We start from the raw sequence: 5,381 nt of genomic DNA, 5'->3' as shown, positions 1-5,381 counted from the left end.
TTTTGAATTGTCGACAATGTCCCTCTCCATGATCACAAGCTCCAAGTCTTCCAAAGCTGAGTTTTGACCTTTATGCCCACCCATTCCCTCATATCGCGTGTACTCTTGCCAAGCTACATTTCTTGACCATCCTACGCGTTTTCCTCTAGCGTGTTCAAGAGGATTTACCACAATTTTTTAATATAGCTAACATATTACAAGTGCATATGGCTACGAAGGAAGTATCATTTATGTATGTTTTGGAGCTTGTGTTCCAAGCATAAGTGGCCTTTATTAATGAGCAAAATACAAGAACTTCTACACCCATTTAAAAAAGAAGTGAGGTTGAAAAATGCACAGAAAAAAAGAATAAGGAGAGACATTAAGTGACCATCACGATTTGCAACTAAACGAGAATCTAGGGTAAAACAGCTAGTAGGGGTGCCGACTATGGTAAATCTACTAACATAATATGGTGGAAGGGAGAGCCCTTTACACGTGTTGCAATCTACGACCTGAAGGCTAAAGTCCAAAACTAAAAAAGCCCCTTTGCATGCGATAAAGAGGGGGAGGGGGGGGGGGGGAGAGAGAGAGAGGCCGCCGAAGACGGCCGGCCGTACTAGTTCAAAAAAACGTGAAGTATTGGACGAAGCAGGGGTTGAAGTCGGGGTGACGCAACATGCCTCTTGGGCAATGGAGGGATGCAACAATCCAAACATGCGAGGAAGGGTGCCCATCACACTGGAGCTGCCTACATGGGCCCGAGGGCACGACGTAGATCATGTTCAATATTTTTTTTCTAAATGTAGGGGTTGCACGGAGTAGCAACATCACGTGAGTGGTGGGTTGGTCACAAGAACCCATCGCGAGGCGTGTGAACCTCAATCTATGCATGTTCAAATCTGGCATCCCCATTTTAGAGAATGTGAGTGAGTTCGAAAGCTCGATGTAAAGAATCTCCTCAAGAATGATTAAATATCAAACGAGCCAATCTCAGAAAATTAAAAAGCATTTCAAAACATATTAAGTGCATAAGTGAAGGGTGAAAGACTCATAGAAGTGGAAAGTCAAAAGACTTTTGTGTCCATATAAACAGAGACTAGTATGTGACCCACGCGATGTTGCAGCTACAGAAAAGCATGGCATCTATTCTTGAAACACAATCCTCCCTCTGCAAGTAGAAAATTTACACAAAAAAAAAAATGTTGCCGCTATGTACTACCAAACATACATTTGATGCTACATTATGTATGTATACAATCTTTGTCCCATACACGAGTAAGTTCCTCTATCAAACTAATGATAATAGCACCAATACGGTAGAGGAAAAGGTACATTCAAATCCTTGGATGCACTATTAAGAGCACTATTGACAAAAATTATCACCCCCCACCCCCTTCTCTCTCTCTCTCTCTCTCTCTCTCTATCTATCTATATATATATATATATATATATACACATAATTTCGCATGTCGTCAGCATGCAAGTGCTTAAGAGAGTGTCCCTCACTTTGCATCAGATCAAAACAGCCTAGAGCTAATTTACTCAATCCATGGTGAAAATACATAATTTCGCATGTCGTCAGTATGCAAGTGCTTAAGAGAGTGTCCCTCACTTTGCATCAGATCAAAACAGCCTAGAGCTAATTTACTCAATCCATGGTGAAAATACCACAAGTGGTATACATGTCAACCAAATCATGACATATTTATTTAGCAATCCCTAGCTAACCATCTCCTCATACATTTATTTGACACATCAATGTCCTAGATGATGCCACATGCATGATCACATTTGGCAATATGGCCTAACTTAGCACCCATTGAGTAGACTTAAGAGCTCCTTGACCTACCCATGTTGGCGAACAACAATCAAGATAGGAAGCCCATCAAATTGTTGTGTTTCAAAACGTACATCAAACTTCTCGTACATAGATGAAAAATCTAGACAGAAAGGTCATCAAGAAATTGGATGTGCTGCAAAAGTAAGCATAGTCCAAGATACAACAACCTAAACATTTTCGAATAGAAGCACACTCCAAGAAATAAAATTTAGAGCAGGATGTTCATCAACACTTAGTGTGCTTTCCAAAGTACATGACACTTGTTATACGTGAGGATTGCAAAGCATGACAACATTTTCCAACGCCCGTCTAATGAATTGGTTTAATGAAGTCAATGCCTTGCATAATACAACATGCCTTTAAAATGAAAACATAGGTACACTCATTTGGAAAGTAGCTTAGCTCCACAATTGCTGAAAAAATCAAGCATATCATACACATGCCTATGAACTATTGTAGATTCCATATACTCGTTTAGGCCAGACGATGCAAATGTGACCACACTACAGTTCTGGCTTGATGTAGTGGTTGCTCTAGCATGCACAACAAGATTTGCATTAGCTGCCTTTTTATTTTGCAACAATCTATCTGCTACCACAATCCTGTCCATGATTTCTTCCACCTATTGCAATGGTATTGTCAGTACTAGCTGCCCCATCAACACCTATATGTGGACTCTGTAAGCCATCATCAATTGGGCTTCTTGTAGGCCCATTAGCAATTGGGCTCCTTGCAGACCTAAAGCTCCTCCGTAATGGTAACCCTATGCTCTTTCAAACTTGTTGTCACATTTGGACCCTTTGAAGCTTACACAATAGACTTAGCTTGCAACTTGCCATTTTCTTTTGTTGGTATTTGACATATGTCTGCAATACCTCCTTTATATCACCAGCATTGCAAAGCAAACACTCCAAGAGAAAAGAACAATTTTTATAGCCCAATAAAAAGAAGTGGTGTGGCAAAAACAATTTCTACTACAATGACTTTAACTAACAATCTCATTATAAATTTTTTTCCCGTGTCAACTTTTGCCATAATGTCCCATGCCTTCAAGGGGCAAACATAGGTGATAGCATCTAGAGAAATACTACACTATGCATCGGCTAAAAGCAGTCCAGCTTCCTGACCCTGTTGGGCATACATAAGTACATTTTGAGATATCACCTCTTGAATAGGAATCTCATAAAACATGCTTTCAAATTTACACCACAATTAAGTACAGTCGACCAGTAGGCATGAAATTTTTTTTCCAAAAGTCTTTGAATAATAATCTCAACATAAAAAAAAAAAATCCAGTCTACTCCTTGTGTATAATGTAGAACTTCAAGATGCAAGCACATGTGATTGTATATGAAGAGAAGCACTCACTCCACAATGTTGAATATATCCGATTGCTTTGTTGCCTTGCCCTCTTGCAAAAACTATTTGAGATCTCAAAATTACACAAAAATCTCATATATGTGGACCAAAGAATTTTCCTTGACTCATATTCTCACCATGTGTATCTTCCCTCATGCCAAATTTCAACTTCTTGCATATACCCCATGCTTTTAAGATGCAAAGTAGGGGAGACTATTTGTAGAGATACTCTTTCTTGCCATGCACATGTTCATGCATTCTTCAACTTCTTGTATAATGCCATAAACTTGAAGATGCAAGCATAGGCATGAGAGCATTCAGACCCAAATCCTGCATACGCATTGACTAAAAGCAACCCAACTTTGTGAACCTATTGTGCAATAAGATATCGCCTTTGAAATTGGAATCGCATAAAAAACATGCTTTGTCTCAAAGAAGAACATCCCATTCACTTGGCTGTCCCAAGAGCACACTTGATTTTAATTCAGTCGTGTCTTTAGACACGAGCCTGATGTTTGCATGCGATGTTCAGTAACTAACTATTGAATAGCCCTCAAAACCAGACTCACCATCCTTCTTCAAACCCATATCCCATTGCCTCAATCGCCATTGTCTACACTCGTGAAGTGATGCACATCCCCTCCACATGGTTGCTTGCCTGCAACAAATTTGTTGTGAAAAACACCATAGACTTTTATGTCTTGGTAATTACAACATCAATAAAAAAGAGACCCTATCATCTCAAAGCAGTTTCTTCATAAAAGAAAGCATACCTGTGGACTGAATAGTGCCAAAATGTAGTGGAATCAAATACACTGTCACTAAGAACTTCCATCAAAACTTGGTCATCAACTCTATAAGCAACCTTTCTTTGTGAAGGGTGCCAGGTAATATCGCCACACTTGTGCTCAAATGTAAAAAGGAGAACCCTGCCCTGCAAATCTCTATCACTCAAACTTTGATAGATGATGGATCGTCTGAACATTGGTTCTAATAGCAATGTGACCTAGTAAGCACAATGAAACCAACTTGTAAAGGACATAAAGAAACCAAGGATTGAAATTGTACTACACACAACATTTACAAATTTCATGACATGGGAAGAAGGGCTAAATGTTACTATTTCTGTGTGCAAGATCTACATGTAGTATAAAGCACTTCAAAAGCTAAAATCTATTGATATGGAATGTCACCCAAAAGACATGCCAAAAAAATGATTTGCGCTCTAACTGGTTAATGGTTTCTAACTGGTTAATGGTTGTATCGTGGCAATACTCCCAATGACACTTTAGGTAGCATTAAGCTCTTCATCTACCTCTATAAGATCAAGAATCTTGGCATAGCCCTTTGATTCTATCATAGGCACAACCAATCTCAAGCCAATGCCATAATCATGGACCACTCCACCTCTTCCTTTAAAGGACCTTGCATTAGTCCGTGTGCTAATCAAGCTAGCAATTCTCACACCCTCCCATAATGGTGCAATACAAAGAGCAAGCCCGTATAAGGCAACATCATGAAGGGACTATCGAGTGCCCACTATGTTGTCGAGGGAGACGGTCATTCACTTCTTGTAGGAAATTAGTTGATGGTTGTAGTCCCAAGTACCGATAAGAAGCCCTTGGTTGCCACCGAAGCATGTGAGTTTGAGAGAACTGGTGGCAATATGCTTTGGAATGACCTTAATATTTTTCTTCGTCCTTGCCATCTCCTCCATAATCTTTGTTTCCAAAGTTGGGATAAACAATCTAAGATACTGTGCAAGGGAGGCTATTGGGCCACTTGCCATAGGCATTGTCGGCTTTGCAAGAGAGGGAGTCACAAAGAGCAGAGTCAAGAGGAGGGCAATCCTGGGTGACATTGAACTGCAAATTGAGTATAATAGTTGTGAAGATGATAGCACGAATTATGTTAAGAAGTAGAAAATGCTCCATGTCCGAAGCTCTACCCTAATCCTTTGTTACGTTACCTAAAGTAAACTCCCTCTCTCTCTCTCTCTCTCTCTCTCTCTCTCACACACACACACACACACACACACACACACACACACACACACACACACACACACACACACAGAGGTGCACTCGGCCACCACCTGCATGGTGTTGGAAAGTCTTGAAATGAAAATGGCATAAGAATGGCAACACAAAGTTTAAGGCACTGTACATTTCAATGCATGTGATGTTGCAGGTCCGTGCAA

General features: G+C 40.1%; 1 pseudogene; it reads right to left on the bottom strand.

The window, feature by feature from the left end:
• Positions 1-4,469: 4,469 nt before the first annotated feature.
• On the bottom strand, positions 4,470-5,115 carry LOC147443955 (L-gulonolactone oxidase 3-like; annotated as a pseudogene).
• Between the last annotated feature and the right edge of the window lie 266 nt (positions 5,116-5,381).

Source organism: Adiantum capillus-veneris, chromosome 13 (assembly GCF_014529385.1).
Source record: "Adiantum capillus-veneris isolate H3 chromosome 13, ASM1452938v2, whole genome shotgun sequence".
Classification (NCBI taxonomy): Eukaryota; Viridiplantae; Streptophyta; class Polypodiopsida; order Polypodiales; family Pteridaceae; genus Adiantum; species Adiantum capillus-veneris.
Note: the sequence above shows the minus strand (reverse complement) of the source record. Positions and strands in the feature narration are given on the sequence as shown.